The following is a 24,481-nucleotide window of genomic DNA, read 5'->3' on the forward strand; positions in this document are numbered from 1 at the left end:
GATGGCAGCTGGGGATACACATTTCAAGTGGGAATACTGTCAGCAAGAGGAGAAAGAAATGTGTGTGACCAAAGCAGGGGACGAGAGAGGGGCAGCGATGCATGGTGCTTAGCTTCTGACAGACATTGCTTTCATGCAGCATTGCCTCCTGCTAAGCCTGCTCTTAGTTTCCAACTGCTTCTTAGTTCCCGTAGCCACAGCAAAGTGATAGGAATGGGAGTGTGAAAGGAAACCTATATACCATCCCATAGGTGAGGGCATAAGAGAGGAAAGTGAAGACGTAGGCTAGGCTGTATCTGAAAGAGCCCTTCATACTGACTAGGCACTAGGAGAAGGGTTAAGTGCCCCAGCTCTGGAATTAGACAACCTGAGTTCAAAACTCCATTTCAAGTTACTTTGCCTTTTTAGGCTTCAGTAGACAGCATCTGTATACTGCGGTAAAAGCTGTACCTACCTTATAGCATTGTGAGGATTCAGTGATGACAATGAGAAGCCCTTGGCAGGTGCGCGTTATCACCAAGCTGATCATTGACGTTTATTATTAGGTAATAGGAAGCCATTGGGAGAACAGAACAAAGCAAGGATGTTGTGATCAAATAGTAAAATAGGAAGAGTCATCTGGTGGAAGTGTCTAGGATGGATTGAAAGGCAGAAAAGAGGTTAGGTGGCTATTGCCATTGGTGTAATAGTAGAAGTGAAGTAGTATGGGAGCTAAAAGGAGAGGTAATAGGTCACTTTGTAAGTGAAGGCAACGGAGAATGAGTTTTGTACACACATCTAGTGAGTAACCCTACCCGATGAGTTTCTATAATTACGCTGCTCACGTTTTGAGGACATAAAGTTTGACAAAAGTATGCTTTTGCTTTGTGAGTTAAATCATGTGGCAAGTCAGTGGCATGTGTGTGTATAGCAAATTACTTTCAAATTTACTTTTTAAAAGTGTGTTAAGATAGTACTATTCTAGAAAACTTGTGATTCATTTATTCTTTCAACAGATATTCATTGAATGTTTCTTACATGCCAAGCCTTGTTCTGGTCCTAGAGATACCGTCATGAATAAAGCAAAGTCCCTGCTTTCTTGACACTTGCATTGTGGGGGATATATGCTTGTCATACTTAGAATGTTCTGCTCCATTGGAAGCAGGAAAATGACGCTCTAGAATTATATGTTAGTACATAATATTTACATGGCAAACACGTAGTACAGTATTAAAGGTCCAAATGGATACTTGAGTATACTAAGAATTTCTTTTATTATAAAGTAGATTCCTGGGCTTATGTTTAGATAGTAGGTAGCATTGGTCACTACAGTGTAGCTGATGTCATCCATTGGCTTGCAAACAATAGGAGATATGGGTAAATTTCCTGAATTTGTTTGCCAAATAAGTGTTTTCTTTAGATAGTTTAGTTGTCAAAAGCCATACGTTGAAATATTGCAGAAGATAGTGTTCTCTTGTTTTTCGGTGATGTTTTACCCAGTATATCATTCAGAGAAAAAATGATTGCTGGGCTATCCTTTTGTCATGCTGGGCTGTCAAGACTTTAAGTTTATAGGCCCAGTCACTGTTATGGATATCAGATGACTGATGTAATAATTACAAGAAACTTGATCAAATTCTTGTAGGACAGATTTTAGTAACTATGTAAAAGTTGTCTATGAGATGTTTTATATTTTGATTATCACAGTGGTTTGTCTTCTCACAGTGGTTTGACTTAAGAGTCTGTGCATTTTGCTCTGTGTACATTATACCTCAATTTAAAAAAAAAAAATTCTGCCCTAAAAAAAAAAGCTGCTTGACAGATTTTAAAGTGAGGTTGATCCACAGAGTTGGAGATACAGATTACAGCACTCTAGAGTGCTAGAATCTCTGTTCTTCCAGATGATGTTTTCTTCAAAAGTCTAATTAAAATGCCCGTTGTGTCTTGTTTCACTTGCTATAGGTAAATAGGAAAGATTTGCTAAACCATTCCTTATGGTTCAATATTAAATTTGTAGATACAAACTACCTACATCCCCCTTTAACAAAAGAAATCAATTGAAATTAATATTGTAACTTTAACAGGAAAAGCTCCTCTGGCTGACTGTCTTATATCTAGCAGTGGAATTGTCTCCAGCCGCCTGGGAGGCAATGTATATTACTATATTTGATATATACTTGCATTTTAGTAAGTATTAGCAAATCTACAATTTGATGAACCATTTCTTCTGTTCTTAAAGATCCAAAAAAGTATAAAGCATAGTTCATGCATCTAAGAAGCTGCCAGTCCATTTAGCAAGATAAAATAGATTGGTGAGAAAAAGTTATTTCTCTATTGGTCTATATGACTTTATATTAATATTTTATGAGTGCAAGAATGAGTTTTTGCAACAAGTCAGATGATAACCTGGCATGATTGTAGAAAATTTCACAGGTAAAAGAGATGCTTCACAGCGGGAAATAACATGAATAAACTGGATAAAGGCTGATTTGTGGGTTGTGCTTGATTTGAGGGGAACATTTGCCTAGAGATTACTGAGAGAGAGAAATGTGCTCGTAGAAAAAAATGTATCAGATTGCAAAGACCTTGATGGCTAACCTGAGTACGGAAGGAAGGCTTTTGAAGCCTGAGGGTCCTGATGAAAATCGTGTTTTAGGAAATGAAATGAAAGAAACCTTTGTTTCTAGCTGTGAACTGAAAGAACTTGGAATAATTTCTTTGCAGTAGAAAAACAGAGATGTTCCTGCCTTCAGTGAATTTAGGATACAGTCAGCAGGATTGATCAGGTGACTGATAATATAGAGAAGAGGAGGTGGGGAAACAAACTTGAATTGAAAAAGCAGACCTAAGAGACTGAAGGAAGAATTGGGCATTTGCGGCAGGTTGGGTGGGAAACTAGCCCAAGGTAGTGTCTATAGGAGGCTGACAAAACTGGGTTGAATAAAATAAAGTGCTTTTATTTTTGCCACTTGAGAAGTTAGAAAAAGTACAATGACTCTAAAGTCAGTAGATCAAGGAAATAATAAAGCACAAGTTAATGAAGTAGAAAAGATCAATGAAGCCGAAATTTGTTCTTCAAAAGATGAATACACCTAACAAATATGATACAATAATGGTGGCTGTGTCATTATACATTGAAAGAGTGAATCCTAATGTAAACTGTGGATGTTAATTCATCATAATGTATTGATATTGGTTCACTAAGTATAACATGTACCACACTCTACACTAATATACGATGTAAATAATAGGGAAACTGCGTGTGTAGGAGAGGAGGGGATACTTGAGAACCTGTTTACTTTACAGTCAATTTTTCTGTAAATTTAAAATTGCTCTAGAAAGATAAAATGTATTAATTTAAAAAAATTACTAGCAGTGTAGACAGTTTATGATTATGTTGCATTACAACTGAGAAATACCTAGAAATTGATCAAGGAGAAAGGAAAGGAGGAAGAAATAAGTGGTGCTAGGAAAGAAAAATGCCACAGAGATTAAAAAGGTAATAATGGGACATAATGAACAACTTCATGGCAATAAGCCTCAAAATTTAAGAATTTAAAAAAAAAATTCGAGTTTAATATTACATTTTAATTCATTGGGAAATAAGGATGCATGTGTTGCATTTTCACAGTTGAAGTACGTGGACAGCAGAGATGATGAACAGATCCGAGGGAGCACTATGAAATCCAGTGCCATTTCACTACATTGTGCAAAAGGTACATCAGTCTGTGTTTTAAAGAACAATGGTTTTGTATCTTTGGTGTCTTCCTTTCTCTTCCTGAATTAATTTCATGCCTCAGGTGTTTTGCTTTACATTCCACACATTTCATTCTGGCCTTTCCAGGTGATCTGTTGTCAGACCAGAGTCAGGCTGTCCAGACGTGGGTACAGATGGGGACCTCTGACTGGCTTGAGGGCAGAAGAACTGGCACTTCACACCTGCCCCTATCCACCCAAGGAATTGCATAGATCTCTTCACAGCGAAGGTCTGCAGTCTTAGGACCTCGCTGCTTCAGCCTGATGGTCCCGTTTCCTCGCTAGGTTCTCGTTCTGTCCCGCGGCCTGCATATTAGATCTAGAGTCTTATTTACTTGACTGTGTTTTGCCATGATCACTATAGTTTTTATCCCCAGATCAGGATACCATTTTGACAGTAACACGTCTAGGAATTTATCTGACAGAAATAGTCATACAAGCATGTGAGATATATGTTTATCGATATTCACCCAAAAGTTTGTATTAACGAAAAGAATGCCAACAACCTTAATGTCTGTCTTTGGAAAATAGTTAAGTAAGCTGATACATCCATGCTGTGAAATGCTATGCAGCTGTTCAAACATGTGTTTGATCTATATATAATTATATAGAAAAAAGACAAAAAGCAAGTTGCAGAGTAAATACTTATAAGATGTGAATGTATTTTGGTAATAAGGATATATTAAGTATGTAGATAAAGATGTTTGGAAGGATATATACCAAAACCTTAACCATAGTTTTGAGGGGCTAGATTATGTGAAACTTACACTTTTCAAAATATTTATTTTGCAGTGTTTGGAAATATTACACAACATGTGAATTTTTAAAACTAGAAGAAAATAATAAAGATATAATTCATTTCCCTAATGGACTGACCTGTGTTTATCCTTCACAGTGTCACATCTCTGGCACTGCCATCAAGGGTGGTACTTTGTGGGGCGTGACTCTTCTCTTTGAGGTGAGTCTTAAAATATTTTTGAACTAAACCAGTTTTGAAGCTCTTAAGTTCATGAATTCCCAGTGTTTAGTATTTAAAGTAATGCCTTCTTTTTTAAAAACTACCTCTCACATTTTAAAGAGTATGTCCTCATTCTGTAATCCAGCGAATGGGTCAGTGGTCAGTTTCTTTTTTTCTTTTCTTTTTTTTTCCTGTGGACCTAGAGCAATGCTCCAGTCTGCTCTTGTCCTGTGTCTTTTTTCTGTCTTTTCTTTGTTTGGTGTCTCTGCATCTTCTTTCCCCTTTTGCTACCCAGTTATAGACTTTCCTCAATGTTCAACTTTTGCTTCTGGGTCTTTGTTCCTATTCATTGTTTTGAGGTTTTCATCCACTTTTATGGGTTTATATAGCAACTAAACTCAGCTGCATGGAAGGTCTTGGTCTTTTTCCTTTGTTGCATTTTTATTCCTGTTTGTCTTTCTTATAAATCCATTTGGAAGTACCCCCTACCTCACACTCCTCAACTGAACTGATTCCATCTTTTTCTGCAATCCAGTTTTCACTTCCAGTTTCTTTAGGTCAGTTTATTTCTTATCTCTCCTTAGTTTTACAGACGTCAAGAGATTTGTAGCCTTCCTTTTGCCACACTCATATTACTAGTCTGTTTTTATTTGAAGCTTACTTTAGTGTCAATTTTAGTTGCTCTCTGGACTTTGTCTCTAGTTCCCCGACTCCCTATGTTAATCCTTTTATTAAGGTTTACTTTCTATACAATGACCTTCACCGATTCCATTTTCGTCTTTGTGGTTTAGTGTTGTAGGAAAATGGATATTGGACCCGGGGAATTGGATGGTCTGATCTTTATTTTGTTTAACTGTATGACCTCGGGCAACGTGCCCTCTTACTGTTTTAGATATACTTTCTTGATTGCACAGAGCAGAGGCTTAAGCTAGCTTAGGGTGGGGTCGGATGGCTTATTGAAAGGGTATGTATGAAGTGATATTAGAAGGAGTATTCATGAAAATCAAAACGCAGGAGCATAATTGGAGTGACATCTCAAAGAGATTGAAGGCAGATGTTGATTCTGGATGCAGGATGGCTCTCGAAACCGTCAGTAAAGGTTAATGGAGCTTCCCTCTGGAACTCCACTGTCAACCTTGGGTTGAGTTCTCTGTTTTGATCTGTTTTTACCCTGTACGTCTTTTCGGTGTTTTATAGCGTTTGCCTGCCCTTAGCGTCTCCATCTTCATACGTTGCCCTTGCCCTGACCCCTCCTCTCAGTGCCTGCTTTCCCCCTTAGTTCTGCTGCTCAGCGCTGCTTTCTCCTGTGGTCACGAGCACACATGCTCAGAGCAGGAGGTTGCTCAGCTTCTCTCCTGATGCCAGGCCACGGCAGAGGTTGCACCTGTGGACGGGCCCATCTCAGATGGTCACCTCCTCGCCTGATCCGTGGGGATTGGAGTGGAGTCATAAAGTATTTCACCTGTTTCCCTGTGACTGTGATGGCCTAGAAGGGGCCTTTGGGTAGGCAGTCACCACGCTTGACGGTTAGAGCCTTGTTTTCCACATCTACAGAATGGGGATGGAAGCTGGGGATGTTGACTGAGACACATGTTCTCGGGATATCTGAGAGATGAGATACGTTGTCATCTGTGTCTCAGCACTGACGCTCTGCAGTGGGGCGTTTCCTGCTGCGAAGGTGGGACCGTCTGAAGGGGAGGTCCCTTCTGGAGGAGGAAAACCTGATGGTTGAAGAAACTCCACAGGTGATTTTTGTGTTTACCACATCTTCCCCTCCTTCCCATTCTCCTTCCAAATGCATCTTAGTTGAGGATCTCTGTACTAAATGGTAATGAAGTCCTTTCTGGTTTTGACTCTTAAGTTAACCAGCTTTCAAAAATTTGTTCAAATCCTTTTTGCATTGAAAGATAAGGTATTTTTGTAGTTTAACATAAGCAAATAAGCTTACCAAAACTATGCATGTTACAGAAATGGTGTTGAAAACCATCCTGGTGATATTCTTATCTTAGCATTTTCCAGGGACCCAGTTCTTTCTTGAGAAAATGGAGCCTCTCTCATCTTTATTTATTTAGTTAGTTAGTTATTTCATTAGTTAGTTTTCTCTCATCTTTACATTTGTGACTAAAATTTGGTACAAATGTTGGGACCATGTTGTTAAACGTTGTTATTTTCCTATTTCTTAGCTCTCTTTGTGACCTTCCCAGAAGAATACCTACATTTATCTGGTCATGTCAAGAGTTAGGAAATAATCCCAACAATCTACATTCTGTTAAAAAAATCCTCAGGGCATGTAATGCCTTTGAATCCTTTAGCTTAGGATGCAAATATAAGTGAGAGAAATGTATTCAGATGGGTTAAATCATTAGAAATTCATGGACTATTCTTTGAGTAGTCTCAAAAGGCCTGTTGTTGTCATTTCTACTCTGTAGCCGCTCTTTGTACGTGTGAGCAGATATTGCTGTTACAGAACTTTATGAAATGAAGTTTTCATTCCAATTCATCTTTTTAAAAATTTTAAGTAAATTTACAAGTTTATGTGTCGTTATAGAAACTTCACTATGTCGTAGAATGTAAAGTAAAACACAAGATTGAAATAAAAATTACTTTTAGTTTTACCACGTTATATTTTCAGTTTTAGCATTTAATCCTACCATAATTGTACACGTGTATGTGTGTACATGCAAGCTGTGAGGTAGGCATCTAACTTAACTTTCCCCCCAAAGAGTAAGTACTTATTCCAACACCAGTCTGATTTGACTGTTAAGTGCTGTGTTGTTAGTTCTTGATGTGGTGCTGGTGTCAACACCTCTCCATGAATGAGGCAGTCTGGGTGGGACTGTTATGAGCTGGAGAGTAGACTCTGCCCACCCATGAAGCACCTCCCCACCCCGGGTTGGGGCTAGTGCTGTTCAGCTTCAGCTGATTGATGCCTTGTGTTTTTCTGTTTTTTCAAGAAAAGTTGGCATCAAGATTTTTGGTAAAATCCTCCAATTTTTAAAATACTGGCAACTTATTAAAAATTATGAAGTATTGTACTATGTAGAACAAATTGCAGGTACAGGAGTTCAGTGTGCACTTCAGGCATATGTGCTAGCTAACAGCCTGGTGTGGTGGACACTCAGGATGTACCCCGAGTGGCCACCACATCGTAGCTCGGATGTGCTCCATGTGTGGAGACCGAGGATGTGGCAGGGCTTTCTGCAGAGACATCCACGTGCAAGTTCACCTCTGTAAACACCTCGATAGGGGGTTATGGTCGTGGGCAAGTGGAGAGTTTACACCCATGTTGGTTTCAACTCTGTGGCTGTCTGGTCTTAATCTCTGAGACTAGGCCATGGGGAAACTGACCCATGCCTTCCAGATTTACACAGTCCAGCATGTATCAGTAGCTTCCCTTACGTTGTGGCTATGTGAATGTAAACCCGTGGTTCTGAGTACTGTCCTCTTCCTCTGGGACCAGGGCTCGGAGGGAAGGGTCCCATAATCCCCTGTTTGACTAAAGATCAGGTGTTTTCCTCTTAGGATAATGAGGGCTTTACTTTGTGAAGCACTCAGTTGATGCCAGATCTGAGAAAATGGGCGCATGATCGTTTGATTCTGAGCCCGATGCCTCAGATGTGTGATTTTGTTTAATCCTCACAGCAGTCCCGTGAGATGGACACTGTCCTCATCTTACATGTGTGCAAAATGGAGTCCACAGAGGCAAAGAAACTCTCCCAAAGACAGAGTAGTTAGCATGTGGCAGTTGTCCTGGGGACCAAGTAATTACATTTCCAGCCTGTTCATTTGGACCAGAAGGCTCTTGGAAATCAGTCATTCGTGGCCACAGCTGAGTCCCTTAAGCGTCCCTCTCTCCTGTCCAGCAGGGATTGCCACGACTACATACGGACATCTACTTGTGGCCAGCGTTACCCATGTCCCAGCTGTCTTTGGTCACCACCCAAGGTGGAGGTCACGTGGCCTGGCCTCTCAGTAGTCTCTTCCCCATGTTTCTCTGTGATTCTAATACCCTCTCTCAACCTCTCACTATTCCCTTCCTTCCCAAAACTTTCTCTGAAAACATTCCAAGGTAAACAAGTATCCCTACATCCTCAACATCTTTTGTTGCTGTTCCCTCCTCCTCCTGCCTGGCTGTTTTCCGAGGACACAGCTCTCCTTGTTCTTCTTTCACATGAGTGCTACTCATTCTTTCATGCTCCATCTGTCTGGGTTAGGACGTGGGATTGCCGTTCCCTTGTCCCTAGTTCTGGTTCAAAGCTTAGTTCTTTCACCCTTGCTTTAAAACTCCCATCTCCTCTGAGACTCTTACCATCCATCCAGTTATTCTCCACCCTTTCTTAGCACTGTCAGCTCCCGGTTACAGTCCCCGCTCCCTGTTCATCAGTGACTTTGGCACCTGGCTCATCGTTTTCTTTTTTACCCAAATTCACCAAGGTAGCCTTTACCGTTTCTGAAAACGACCTCTCCAACAGCATGGCCTTTCAGCAGTAGTGACATGTAGATCTCCACTTCACCCACCCACTGGCGTGGCTGCTTTCTGGACTTTAGCATCCCCCAGGACTGTTCATCTTTGACATTTCAAATGTCAGTATTCCCTTCTCCGCAATCTTTGCTTTTCCTAGCTCTCCCACCTGTGTAGCGAGGCACCCATTCTTTGACTTCAGAAAGCCTCTCAGTCTCTTGAGTTCCATCACTGTCCTTCATTGACTTCCTGCCTCATGTGCCTCAGATTTGTCTGTTTGCTGACAGTCTTGCCAGGGTCCCAGTTTGCTTTTTTGGCCTTCTGTCCTCCCAGTAAGACTCTAACCCATCATAGAGCAAACCGTCCGCACTTTTTCCTCCTTCTACTTGGGCTGGGTTCTCGGCTGGTCCTCGGGCTGCTGGCGTACTTCCCTTGTGTTCTCTGTCGGGCCTTGCTCATTCTCTGCAACAGCTCTCTTAAACCTTCTAGTCTCTTCCAGTCCACCTCTCAGTCCCTCTCCCACAATCTCAGCAAACATTTTTACCTTCTGTTTCACAGAAAACAGGAGAATTCGCTCAACTGTTTGGCACTGCCCCTCAAAATGTAATGTTATTAGTGTCTTTGCTTGCCTCCTGTCACTGTGAAAGACTTGTGCTCTGGACTTCTCTCCTCTGTCCTGGTGCCTGTCAGCTTGTAAGCATGCTCAAGTCCCTCACCTTAAGAGCGTGTGTGTGTGAGAGTGTGTGTGTGTGAGTGTGTGTCTCTGTCTCTAAGTCTTAGTCAAAGGTGCGCTGCTGTTACCCTTTCAGTTGCTCTGACAGTAGGCCCTGTGCCTTATGGTAATGGCACATATTAGCAATGTGAAGTTGAGTGAAAGATCGTTGGTCCTTGTTCTCTGAGTTTGTCTCCAGGGTGATGTGAGCATAGAGGAGTCCCAAGTAGGTTGCAGAGGTTTCAAACCCTTAAATGGGTTCCAAGAAGTGCACATCAATCTTTGTTCTCTCTGGGGTTCCTAATGCTGGTTCTTAGCCAAGTGAACAAACAAGTGTTTGTTTCCCTAGCTGCAAAGTATCAAGGCATTGGTGACCTTGATAGGAAGTGACTCAGGTGCTAGATAGACCTGTGTGTGTTTCTGGCTTGCAGCTGCTTTTGTGACCTTGGGTAAATTTCTTCCCTTTGGGGGACTTTCACATGTTTATGAAATGAAGGGTTGGGCTGCAAAAATGCTGAATGATTTCAAGAATCTCACAGCTTTTGTTTTATGTGATGGGAACGGATAGAACCTGAACCTTGCTAGCATTGCTCATTCTCCTCTGGTCTGTTTGGTTGGGCCCCTGGTGCTTATCCACAAGGGTGGCTGTGAGACCTGACATTAAAAGGCCTGATTGAGGAGGCACCAGGGGTGGAGGTGGGGGGGTAAGGGACAGGGAAGAGCCCTGGTTCATTGGCTTTCTTTAGATATGTCCACTCTAAAGTCTCCTCTAGTTGGAGTCTCCTCTGGTTCATTGACTTTCTTTAGAGATGTCCACTCTAAAGTCTCCTCTGGTTGGAGTCTTCCCCAGAATTCCTTACAAAGCAATTTGCGTGAAAAGAGCAGGAAGCAGGGGAAGGAGTGGCATGTAAGAAGGCAGTCTTGCTGTTGATGGCAGTCTCTTCCACTGAGCCCACCGCATTTTGGAATCCTTAATCTAGTGTTCAGAAATTCACTACCAGTGGGCATCTTGGCATGTGAGATGAAATGTATGCCATCTTGAGGGTAGTGGTTAAAGGTATGACTTTGGAGGTAATAGATGGGACTTCCACTTGACTGGCTTGAATTCTTTGATCTTAGGCAGTTTACCATAGGCTTTGATTCTAGCTGGATGTCCTTCAGAAAGATATTTAACTTTTTCTTGCCCTGATTTCCTGCTCTGTAAAATTGAACTAATAGTAGTAACTACTGCAAAGCTTGTTGTACGTAAACATTAGATAACATCTATACAATATTTAGAACAGTGCCAGATAGTGCCCAGACAGGCAGTCCACACGTGGGAGCTCTGGCTGTGGTTACATGAGTGGTGGTGTTTTATCATTATTGGTATCACATAGGACACCAGTCAGGTCAGCAAGTTGTTACAATTACACTGAGGAAGTTCCTTTAAATGGCCTATGAGTTACAGTATTCAGCTCTGTAGAAGTTCTGGAGCACACAGAAGTTGAAAAACACTGAGTTAACAGGAGGAGCAAAAGTGAAGTATAGATATATTCAGGTGTTCGATCATTTAAATAATTATTTTGCCGTTAAAAGAGAATTATATCAAATTGAGCAGTAAATGGGGAATGAGTGTAGAATTCTAATGAATTAGTATTTTTCTGCTTGGTTTACTTAATTATGTTTTATTGGTAATATGGTACTCTGTAACCAGTAGTCTGGTTTGTCTGGGACTGACCTAGGGCTTAATGGGACATGGGACTAACTTTGGCATGTGATGGGATGTTAGACTTTCAGAGCTAAAACAGGACACACAGGCATGAGTCTTCACCATGCTGTAAGCTTAAAGCTTTGTTGTGAGGATTGAAGAAGGTATAGCACACTGCTTGGCATAGAGTAGCTGCTCTTTACATTTGTGTAGGATTGAACCTAAATCTTGCTGCACATATTCACACAATGCTCTTTGAGAAGTTGGAGAGAAGTAGTTGGTCAGCAGCTTTGTGTCTTTTCTTCTTTTGGCCCCTTTGAATAGCTTTCACTCTCAGGCATTAGTTTCTTTTAGTCTCAGCTTCCTAATCTGTAGAGTGAGTAGACTCATGTTTATCTTATGTGGATAATTTTAAGGGTTTAGTAATGTGTGATTAGCACGAGTGTGTAGCACAGTGCCTGGCTCACAGTAAGCTCTTGATAAGTGGTAACTATTAGAATAATAAAATCCTTTAACATGTTATGCAGATGGTGTTTGGAGTAAGTAGTTCCATCGTTGGGAATTCCTAAATTGGAATGGTGGCTGTTGATTGAACTTTTGTCTTCAGCTTTATTCAGTCATTTCTTAGAAGCTCTCTTCCTCTAGGTTGCCTGAGGAATAGTGTTGTATACCTGCACAACTGAACGTGTGTGTGTTCAAATTTCATTGCAGGTGATGAGGAGTACCTGATTAATCTGACAGACTCTCCAGGACCCGTGGATTTCTCCTCAGAAATATTGACAGCTGTTCTCATTTGTGAAGGGTGCATCATTGTAGTGGATGCTGTGGAAGGGGTCTGTCCGCCGGTAGTGGATTGTAACGTGGAAATATGTAACAGGTTAAAGAAGGTGGGACGAGAGGAGGAACTGACTGTCGATGCCTATGTGCCACTCTAGACATTTCAGTGAGCATCAGAAAGCTGGTTTTACATTTCACATTCGATACTGTCCCAGTCTGCGATGGCGTTAAATCACCTGAGTTTTGAAGGGACATTAGAGAGAATGACTTTAAGGTGGTTTGACATGTGTCTGTGATGTCCTCTTGGAGACAGACTCGGCAAAAATGGGAGAGGTGTTTAGGAGGATCTGGAGGTTTTACTCCAGTGGAAAAGCTTCTGAACTGTGAAAGGCTATTGATAGCAAGATACTGAGCTAGTTCTCCTCATCTTTCCCTAGATGGGAAAGTCTCTCCTGTTGGTTTCTCAGTCTACACTTAGGGCTCCTCCCACCTACACACACTCTCTCTCTCCCTTCTTCCTCCGCTCTCTTACTCTTCCAGGTCCTTGATCTAGGCTTTCTAATCTTTCCCACTAAAGTTCAAAAAGTTCACCCCTAAGGCCAGAGTGAACATGTAACTCCGGTCGACGTGAAACTCAGAGTGGCTTTCTAAACTCCATTTTTAAAATAGTTTTTCTTTGAAATTTTATGTTTTATTTTTAAAAATGTTGTCACCTTTGTGTCCTACTTCTTAATATATGCTTATTTGTTTTAATGTCTTTTAAAAAGAATACTAAAAGGTTTAAATTCCAGGCATACCTTGGAGATATTGCGGGTTTGGTTCTGAGCCACTGCAGTACAGTGAATATTGCAGGAAGGTGAGTCACAGGAATTGTTTTTGATTTCCCAGTGCATATAAAAGTTATGTTTACACTACACTGAAGTCTCTTCAGTATGCAGTAGCATTATGTCTAAGAAAACAGTGCATATACCTTAATTAAAAAAATACTCTATCGATAAAAGCTGCTAACCGTTTCTGAGTCTTCCTTGAGTTGTGATACTAACATCAGAGACCACTGATCACAACAAATATATTAATAACGAAAAAAGTAAAATATTGTGAGAATTACCAAAATCTGACATAGCGACGTGAAGTGAGCAAATGCTGTTGGAAAAATGGTGCTGGTAAACTTGCTTGTTGCAGGGTCCCACAGACCTTCAGTTTGTCAAAAAAACTGCAGCATCTGCAAAGCACACTAAAGCAGAGCACAATGAAATGAGGTTTTCTTGTAGAAATGGAGAAAATTTGATAATTCCAGGAAGACATGCTGTAATTATTCTGTGACTTCCCCTTTGATTGCCCGTAAGAGCACAGGTCCCCCAACTAGAGAAGCACAGCCTTAGTCTGTGTAGTGTCTTAGGTGTTCTGACAAGATAAGTAACATGAATAGACCTGACTTCAGAACAGCAGAGTAGTGTCCACCGCTGTTAACCACTGAGAGGTGGCGTATGATCATGAAGGTGTACGTGGGGCTTCTGGAAGAATGTTCTGTTTTTCGACCTTTGTGTTGGCAACATGAGTGTTTGTTTTTCTCATTATTCAGTAAACTTTGTGTATGGGTATAATTCCACAAAACTCTTCACTATCTTTTACACAATTTTATTTTTCCTTCTTAAATAGACTCAGTTCCATAAAGGCAAGGACAGTTTCTTGTCTGTAGTTCTTTGCTTCTGTGTTATGTACTTTCTGAATGTCTAGTGAACACCTGTGTCTGACTGGCATGGCCTGAGTTGTGATAAAAGAGTATGGAAATGAGCTGCTTATTAATCAAGATTTTCTAATGTGCTTTAATTATTTCAAATCATGAGCTTTACATTTTCCTTTCTGTTTTAAACAGACACAGGCAGTTCTGTGACAAGCCTGGCTTGAAAACATCCGTCCAGTTTTAGTGATTAATAAGATAGATCACTTGATAGTGGAACTGAAATTCACCCCACAGGAGGCCTAGTCTCACCTCAAGAATATTTTAGGACAGGTATTTTATCCTTTACTTCAGTTTTTAAAAAATTGTTGCTCAAAGAAGGGTTGTAAGGAAGTTGCTTTGTTGAGTATGAGGCATTGCTATAGAAAATTCACTTACTTAGATTCATATGTGTTGGAGTCCTCACACCACAACAGAGGCAATAGAACAGGTGGCATCTCAGGAGTCCCCTCCATCTCCTGGAAGCATCCTTGAATATAAAGCTTGGACCATAGCTGTTAATGTTCTCTTGTTTAAAATCTTGTAGTTTGGTTTCAGAATGAAGCAATATTAGGAAACACTTTGGCTGTTTTTATTATCTGCCTTTGGCTGAAATTTTACCAAAGCATTCATTCATTTATTTATTTCGCAAACATTAACATAGCTATATGTTGAATAAATGAGCTCTTGGGATGTTCACTTTGTGCTGAGGATTGTGAATGTAAAGACAGACAGATCAGAGTCCCTAGTTTTCAAAGATGTCACAGTGTGGTAGGGCAGACAAACACTTAAAAGAGATGTTTGGAGAACAGTGAGATAAACCCTGGATGTGATTTGAGAGCATAAACAAGGGCTGCTTTACCCAGACTGGGTCAAGAGGAAAGGGAGAGTTAGGGAAAGTCTCACAATAGAAGCCTTGAGATGGAAGAACAGTAGCATTTGCTAGGTAGAGAATTAGGGCAAGGGCCTTCAAGAGAGAAGGAATAAGACATACGAAGTTATAAAGGGAAAAAAAAAGCGTAGTACAATGTTTCATTCAAAGAACTGCAAATTATTTATTAGAGTTGAAGAATTAGATCATGTTGAGTAGTGATAAGAGGTGGGAGTAGGAAGGAATATAGGGTTTAGATTATGGTGAACTTTGTATGTCATGCACAGAGGTTTGAAATATCTTCTTCGAGACGGTGATGAGACCAACTTGAGAATATTTATTTGCTAAAGGAAGGAAGTGATAAAGATAGAGCTGTGAAAAAGAATGGGTCAGTGGATCTAGTTCCCTGAAGAGACCATCAAGGATGGGTACAGGTGAAATACTCCTGCCCTGCAGCGGGAGGAGAAGGGCCAGAGGTATTTGTAGATATAGATGCACTTACTGGTTGGTTTTGGGGGAGCTTGCAGGATTTCTGAAAACTAGGTTCCATTTTCTCTCTGAGGTAGGAAATAAGATAACCTACTTGGGAGTGAAAATAGAGGTTAGAGTTCAGGAACAGGGCCTAAAGAGAGTGGTGACCAGTTCAAACGTCTGATATGAGAAATGGTGAGGGAGTTGACCCAGGTTATAAACTAAGATTGTGAGGGTGGAAACCATGAGTTGTAGTGACACCGGGCCCTGGTACTGGAAAACAAGTTGAAGATATGACAGATTCATGTTTGCATTAAGCTAATACGCACAAAAATGACCTTCCAAAGCCTTACAATTTAGTTTTACTGAGTATAAAAGAATGGGTTGATAACATATAAGTTAGTGATTGCTATAAATGTCACCTCCATCCATGTGTGCTTAATATGAGCTCAAACTGTGACTTATGATTCTAGGCTTAACAAGGGGTAGACAGTGTGTCTCCTGTCATGGGCGTGCTAAGCATCTGAATGACATTCTGCCATTTTACCATCTCTCCTAGTTTAATGCACTCACAGGAACTCTTTTTACTTCAAAAGTGCTAGAGGAAAGAGCAGAGAGAGAGAAATTGAACCCCAAGCGAATCCAGATTCTGAACAAGGAGAGCAAGCATATGACTGGAGCACTGGCCTGGAGGACACAGATGATTCTCACCTTTACTTCTCTCCAGACCAGGCGGCGGCCACATGGCCTTTGATTTCTCTTGGTCTGAAACTATTTGCTTGCTTTGGAGTCTGTGAAGTCTTAAAACGTTCTGAGACAACACTGAGATCGTGGTTACAAATTATCGAAGCCAATTATCATGCTCCTAACGCCTACCACAACTCTACACATGCTGCCGATGTGCTTCGCGCCACTGCCTGTTTTCTCTGCCAAGAGAGGATAAAGGTGAGCTGTGTTTGTGCTGCATGCTCAACAGGCAGCAGCAGTGGGGTGGGCTGCTGTGCCATGTGACGGCTCCGGGGGGCCCGCACGGGCGCAGCCTGGCCAGCCGAGGGGGCGGCCACGTGAGAAGTCAGGCAGGAGCCACGCTGTGGCTCTGGGGAGTTGATAATTAATTCACAACATGACCCCAGCCATTCCGTGGAAGACTAAGGAGCCGGCCTTGGTCCCCGGGGAGAGAGCCAGCAAGGACAGGATAGGGCTGTTTTTCTGAGGGGTCTCACTCTGAACCTGCAGGTAAGTTGAGCCAACTAACGGTTGGATATGGCCACGTTAGCCGCCCACCCCCCCAGCCCTCAAAGTCAGCGGGGTTTGAGACCAAGCTCATCACCTTTGCCCAGCACGGCTCCCACCCAGGGTCGCCTGCCTGGCCCAGAGTCCCATCATCCAAGCAGATACCCAAGTCAGAAGCCTGGGGTCATCTTCAGTTCTCTCCTCTCCTCAAGCCCCCAGCACCTGGTAGGTCATCTGACCTTGCTGACTGCAACCCCTAAGTGTTCTCAGCATCGTCCCCTTCTCACAACGTGGCTGCCACCATCCCAGTGAGGGCCCCGTCATGTGTCATGACAGTCCCAAACAAGAACTCCTGGCTACCTGGTCTCCTAGGGAGCTCGCTCTGACCCATATCATGCCCAGGAACAGCCTCCTGTCTCCCACAGGCTTAAGCTTTAAACTCCACAGACAGTGTGCACCACTCACAACACACAGGCCACGTTTGGGCCGAGCTGAACCACTCAGCTGGGACCATCAGGCCTTCTTAGACTACTGTGCCTACTCACAGAAATCACATGACTGACTCCTTTGGAAAGTAGCTTGATGGGCATAGAATCAGAGGAGATGCCTGCTCATGTCTTTGACTGTGTTCTTTGCCCCTGCTCCCTCTTCCAACCTGAATTTGCTTCAGGGGGCCAATAAGCAGAGAGTCCATCGCACCATGGATTGAGATTCCACATCCAGAGGGGTTCCTTGTGAAGCCGACAGCATGTAGTACTGTGAATAGCCAGAATCCAGGACTAAAGGTGGAACTTAGGTTCTCATCCTGGTTCAGCTGGGTAGCTTTGGGTGGGTCTCTTCACCTCTCAGAGTCCCAGTGTCCTCGTCTGTAAAGTGTAATAGTAAATTATACTGATTTTCATGCCTACCACAAGATCTTTTTGTGAGTGCGGATCGAAAGAGAATGACTAAGTCCTCTCTACACCATAAAATGTTAGGCAGTATCACTATATCTGACACAGTCCTGGTACACTGACAGCTAATGCCCAAGACCATACCTCTCACAAAGCTGGGTGATTGGGGATTGGCTTGTGAGAAGCAGAGCCCCTGGTTGGACCACAACACGCTTTCTGTTGTGAGGGCAGAGAAATCTTTATTTTTCAACTCACACTGTTTTTCAGTGAATATTATAAAAGATAAAGCCAGTCTTTGAGTGCTTACCAAGGGAGAGTGATAGAACAGAAAAAAAATGCACCTGTAAGAGTGAGAGAAAGAGCCAGGAAGGAGGGGAAAGGCAGATACGCCAAACTCCAGCACTACCCTCTATTTCTGGGTCCTGCTGGAATCTCACTGGGCCTTGGTTTTCCCCTTTGTAGAGTGAGGGTCCAACCTCAATGCTCAGAGTATCCTCAGGACTGTTTTACGAGACCCTAACTTGTAGATCCTGGACAGTGCCTTATTGTGGTTACAGTGGGACCACAGGACTAAAACTAGCTTGGTACCTAGGGACCCATTTTGATTGCTTTGACTTCCACTCATGTTTTAGGAAACTGATAAAGATCAAGAAGCCATAAACACTATGCTCAGGACTCCAGAGAACTGCACTCTGGTCAAACGAATGCTGATTAAGTGTGCTGATGTGTCCAATCCCTGCCGACTCCTGGAGCAGTGCATTGAGCAGGTCGCACGTATCTCAGAAAACTATTTCTCTCAGGTAAGATGCAGCTTCTTAAGTTCCTTAAGCAAAAGAGAGAAACACCATAAAGACCATAAGAAGTAATGGGCTTGAAACTAGGAAGTAGAATTCTAAATGAAATTCTGTCCTTGAAGACCATTGCTTGTATTATAGGCTTCTTGGTAATAATTCTATTAGTTTTTTTCTTATCTGAAAATGTGTTTTATTTTGCCATCATCCTTGCAGAATATTTTCACTGGATATTTGACATTTTCTCCTAATAGTGCTTTAAAGATGTTAATTATACTATTGTCTGCCCTTCGTAGTCTCTCTGGGTAGAAAAAATTCTTGTGAGGCAGAAAAAAAATTAGAAGACATAATGGCTAAGATTTTTCCAAATTTAGTGAAACATACATACATACAGCTTTCAGAAACCCAGCAAATCCTAACCCATGCCCAGGCACATCATAGTCCATCAGCTACAAGCTAAAGATACAGAAAAAATTTTGAAATCACCCAGAGAAGAATGACACATTACTTATAAAGAGAACAGTGATTCTCATCTTTTATAACTTCATGTCAGAAACTATGAAGGCCAGAAGACACTGTGGAACAACATCTTTAAAATGCTGTTACGAGGAAACTGTCACCCTAGAATTCTGTATCCAATGACAATATCCTTCAAGAATGAAGGCAAAATAAACACATTGTCAGATAAGGAAAAGCTAACAATTCATCACCAGTAAACCTGCAATACAAGAAATGCAGAAGGAAGTTCTTAAGGCTGAAAGGAAGTGATACTAGATATAGACTGGAATCCTTAGGAGGGAATGAAAAGCACCAAAAAATGGTAACTAGCAAACCCACAATGAGATATCACCTCATATCTGTTAGAATGGCTATTATCAAAAAGATAAGAAATAGCAAGTGTTGTCAAGGATGTGGAGAAAAGAAAGCCCTTGTGCACTGTTGGTGGGAATGTAAATTTGTGCAGCCAATAAGGAGGTTCCTCAAAAAAAAAAAATAGAACTACCCTATGATCCAGCAATTCTACTTTTTGGTATTTATCCAAAGAAAACAAAAGCACTAACCCCAAAAGATATACGCACCACCATGTTCATTGCAGCATTATTTACAATAGCCAAGTTGGAAAAAACCTAAATATCCATTGATAGGTCAGTGGGTAAGAAAATGTGGGTATGTGTGTACATGTGTTTGTATGTGTGTGTGTGTGTGTGTGTGTGTGTATACAACACACACACAATGGAATATTATTTAGCCATTAAAGAAGAATGAGCTCTTGCCATTTTGGACAACATGGATGGACCTTAAGAAGTTAGAGAACTAGGTTAGAGAAAGACAAATACCATATGATCTTACGCATATGTGGAATCTTACAGTGAACAGATTGGTGGTTGCCAGATGAGTGGGTAAGGGTGCAAAATTGGTGAAGGGAGTCAAAAGGTACAAACTCCTAGTTATAAAATAAATACATCATGGGGTTGTAATGTACAACATGGCTAAGGTAGTTAATACAGTACTACATAGTTGAAAGTTGCTAAGAGAGTAGATGTTAAAAGTTGTAATTACAAGAAAAACATTCTGTAATTATATATGATGACAGATGTTAAGTAGATTTATTGAGGTGATCATTTTGCAGTATATGCAAATATTGAGTCATTATGTTGTACACCTGAAACTAATAGTGTTGTATGTCAATTATAACTCAGTAAAAATAAAAAGACAAAACACTTTAAAAAATGGTAAATAACTGGGTAACCATAAAAGATTTTTTCCTCCTCGTAATTTCTCTAAATACATAGAACTATTTTAAGCACAAGGTATAACATTGCATTGTAGAGGATATTATATATGTAGGTATAAACTATGTGACAACTATAACATAAAGGATGGGCTAAAGTAAAATGCACTTCCATGAATCCAGGGTTTCTACGTGTTACATGAAGTGTTATAATATTAGCTCAGTAGACTGAAAAGTGAAGGGTATATTTAGTAATCCCTAGAGCAATCAGTGTCGCTTAAAAGCTAATAGATTACAATGGAATTCTAAAATTTATTAAATGATACAAAGGCAACAGTAGAAATAGAAGAATCAAAAAGAGGAATAAATAGAAAAAAAAGTAAAATGGTACCTCTAACTCTAATCATATTCATATGTATCTTAAATGTTAGTGGACTAAACAGTCCAATTAAAAGACAGAGACCATCAGAATGGATCTTGAAAAAATAATACCAACTACATGCAGTCTACAAAGGACACACTTAAAATATAAAGAAGAGATAGGTGCAAAATAAATGGATGGAAAAAGATACATCATGAAAATTGTAAACATAAAGATTGGAATGGCTATTTTAATCTCAGACAGAATAGACATCGAGACAAAGAATATAACCAGAGATGAAGTAGGACACTTCATAATGAGAACAAGTTCTATAGGAGACATAATAATCATAAGTGTAGATGCATCTAATAACAGAACTTCAAAATTAATGAAGCAAAATTGACAGAAACAAAGAGAGAAGTAAAATCATAGTTGGAGATTTTTATTCCCTCTTTCAGCAATTGATAGAACCACCAAATTGAAATACCAGTAAAAACACAAATAATTCAATCACCTTACCTTAGTTAATATTTATAAAACACTACACCATAAATCTGCAGAATATGTATTAAGTACACTTGATATGTTCACCAACATACATCATATGCTGGGCCACAGAAAAGATTCAATAATTTTAAAATAATTCAAATCATACATATTCTCCAGCCACAGTGGAATTAAGTCAGAAATCACTAACAGTAAGGTATCTAGGTAAACACCAAATATTTTAAATTGACAACACATTTCTAAATAATCTATGCGACAGATAAAGGAAATTAGAAAATATATAGAATTAAAATGTTAATGAAAATATATTAAAATTGTGGGATGCAGCTAAAACAGTGACTAGAAGGACATTTATAGAGAAAAAGCTCTAAAGTTAATGACTTAGATTCCCCTTTAAGAAACCAGAAAAAGAAGACAAAGTAAACCCAAAGGAAGTAGGTAAAAATAATAAATATAAGAGCAAAAAATGAGGAAATAGAAAACAGACAGTAGAAAAAATTATAGGAGACAAGATGGCAGAGTAGAAGAACTTGAGGTCATCTCCTCTTATGAAATCAAAATCACAACTAACTGTTGAACAACCATCAACAACAAAAGAGTGGAACCTACCAATAAAGATATTCTACATCCAAAGACAAAGAAGAAGCCACGACAAGATGGTAGGAGGGGCACTTTTGCAATATAATGAAATCCCATACCCACCACATGGGTAACCCACAAACTGGAAAACAGTTATATTCTAGAGGTTCTGCCACAGGAGTGAGAGTTCTGAGGCCCACATCAGGCTCCCCAGCCTGGGGGTCTGGCATTAAGAGGAGGAGCCCCAGACCATTTGACTTTGATGGCCAGCAGGGCTTGAGTGCAGGAGCTCCACAGGACTAGGGGAGACAGACTCCACTCTTGGAGGGCGCACACAAGGTTTCACATCCACTGGAACCCAGGGCAAAGCAGTGACTCCATATGAGTCCGGGCCAGACCTACCTGTGGGTCTTGGAGGGTCTCCTGGGGAGGCAGGGTGAGCTGCGGCCCACTGCAGGGGTAAGGACACTGGTGGCAGAGGCCCCTGTGGAATATAACTCGGTGTAAGCTCTCCTGGAGGTCACCATTTTGGCACTGAGACCTGGCCCCTCCCAACAGCCTGCAGGATCCAGTGCTGGGATGCCTCAGGCCCAACAACCAATAGAGTGGGAACACGGTCCCAGCCATCAATACACAGGCTGCCTAAAGTCATCCTGGGCCCACAGCCACCTGTAGACACACCCCTTGACATGGCCCTGCCCACCAGAGGGACAAGATCCAACTCCACCCTCAAATGGGCAGGCACCAGTCCCATCAGGAGAAGCCTGCACAAGCCCCAGGACCAACCTCACCCACCAGGCAGTAGACACCAGAACCAAGAACTATAATCCTGCAGCTTGCAGAATGGAGCCCACAAACACAGAAAGTGAGACAATATGTGATGGCAGACAACGGAACAAGATAAAACCCCAGAAGAACAATTAAGTGAAGTGAAGACAGGCAATCTGCATGAAAAAGAATGCAGAATAATGATAGTAAAGATGATCCGAGGTCATGGGGGGAGAAAAAAAAGATAGAGGCACAGACCGAGAAGATACAAGAAATGTTTACCAAAGAGCTAGAAGATTTAAGGAACAAACAGAGATGAACAATACAGTAACTGGAATGAAAAATATAGTAGAAAGAATCAATAGCAGGATAAATGAGACAGTAGAACAAATAAGTGAGCTGGAAGACAGGTTGGTGGAAATCACTGCTGCGGAACAGAAAAAAAAAAGAAAAGAAATGAGGACAGTCTCAGAGACCTCTGGCACCACATTAAATACACCAAAATTCACATTATAGGGGTCCCAGAGGAGAAGAGAGAGGAGGGATCTGAGAAAATATTTGAAGAGATAACCAAAAACTTCCCTAACACAGGAAAGGAAATACTCAAGTCCAGAAAGCGCAGAGGGTCCCATACAAGATAAACCCAAGAAGGAACGCACTGAGACACATATTAATAAAATTGAAAAAAATTAAAGACAGAAAATACTAAAAGCAACAAGAGAAAAGCAAAAAATATATTATACAAGGGAATCCCCAGTTTTTCAAGCAGAAGCTGCAGGCCAGAAGGGAGTGGCACAATATATTTAAAGTGATGAAAGGATGAATTGGGAGATCGGGATTGACATGTATACACTATTGATACTATGTAAAAAATATATGTAACTAATGAGAATATACTGTATAGCACAGGCAACTGTACTCAGTGCTCTGTGGTGACCTAAATGAGTAGGACATCCAAAGAAGGGGGGATATGTGTATACGTATAGCTGATTGTTTTGCTGTACAGTATAAACTAACACAATATTGTAAAGCAACTATACTCCAATGGAAAAACAATAAAGTGATGGAAGGGAAAAACCTACAACCAAGAATACTCTACCCAGCAATGCTCTCATTCAGATTTGATGGAGAAATCAAAAGCTTTACAGACAAGCAAAAGCTAAGAGAATTCAGCACCACCAAACGAGCTTTACAACAAATGCTATAGGAACTTCTCTAGGCAGAAAAGAAGAGGCCACAACTAGGAACAAGAAAATTACAAATGAGAGCGCTCACCAGTAAAGGCAAACATATGGTAAAGGTAGGGAATCATTCACACACAAATGTGATATCAAACCAGCAATCATGAGGAGCATACATACAGAGGATAGTGGAAACTGCATTTGAAATTGAGACCAGCAACTTAAAACAATCTTGTGTGTGTGTATGTATCTATGTATGTATATATACATATACGTATATGTGTGTGTGTGTGTGTGTGTGTGTGTGTGTATAGAGAGAGAGAGAGAGAGAGAGACTGCTATACCAAAACTTCACGGTAACCACAAACCAAGAAACTTGAATAGATAAACAAAAAAGAAAAAGCAATCCAAACACAATACTAAAGATGGTCACCAAATCACAAGAGAAGAGAACAAAAGAGGAAGGAAAGAAAAAAGACCTACAAAAACAAACCCCAAACAATTAACATACATATTGATAATTACCTTAAATGTAAACGCATTAAATGCTCCAACTGAAAAACATAGACTTGGTGAATGGTTACAAAAACAAGACCCATTTATAGGCTGTCTACAAGAGACCCACTTCATATCTAGGGACACAGACAGACTGAAAGTGAGAAGATGGGAAAAGGTATTCTACACAAATGGAAATGAAAAGAAAGCTGGAGTAGCAACACTCATAGCAGACAAAATAGACTTTAAAGACGGTTATAAGAAACAAAGAAGGACACTACATAATGATCAAGGGATCAATCCAAGAAGAAGATATAACACTTGTAAACATATATGCACCCAACATAGGAGCACCTCAATGTATAAGGCAAATGCTAACAGCCATAAAAAGAGAAATTGACAGTAACACAATAATAGTGGGGTACTTTAGCACCCCACTGACATCAGTGGACAGATCATCCAGAGAGAAAATCAATCAGGAAACACAGGCCTTAAATGACACATTAGACCAGATGGACTTGATATTTATAGAGCGTTCTATCCAAAAA

At 40.8% G+C, this 24,481-nt stretch overlaps 1 long non-coding RNA gene across 8 annotated transcripts in view; it reads left to right on the plus strand.

Moving 5' to 3' along the window:
• The window catches only part of LOC130844037 (uncharacterized), a 39,392-nt gene that overhangs the window by 1,503 nt on the left and 13,408 nt on the right, over nucleotides 1-24,481 (plus strand). For 3 of the 8 annotated variants that reach the window (XR_009051148.1, XR_009051152.1, XR_009051147.1), the window contains 8 exons: nucleotides 3,611-3,695; nucleotides 3,824-3,965; nucleotides 4,528-4,693; nucleotides 12,266-12,441; nucleotides 13,123-13,187; nucleotides 14,208-14,345; nucleotides 15,953-16,338; nucleotides 18,152-20,366. This is a non-coding gene — a long non-coding RNA (uncharacterized LOC130844037). Of the gene's footprint in view, nucleotides 1-3,610; nucleotides 3,696-3,823; nucleotides 3,966-4,527; nucleotides 4,694-12,265; nucleotides 12,442-13,122; nucleotides 13,188-14,207; nucleotides 14,346-15,952; nucleotides 16,339-18,151; nucleotides 20,367-24,481 lie in introns of those variants that run through there. The other 5 variants (XR_009051151.1, XR_009051150.1, XR_009051149.1 and 2 more) reach the window with 4 other exon arrangements.

This window comes from Hippopotamus amphibius, chromosome 2 (assembly GCF_030028045.1).
Source record: "Hippopotamus amphibius kiboko isolate mHipAmp2 chromosome 2, mHipAmp2.hap2, whole genome shotgun sequence".
NCBI lineage: Eukaryota > Metazoa > Chordata > Mammalia > Artiodactyla > Hippopotamidae > Hippopotamus > Hippopotamus amphibius.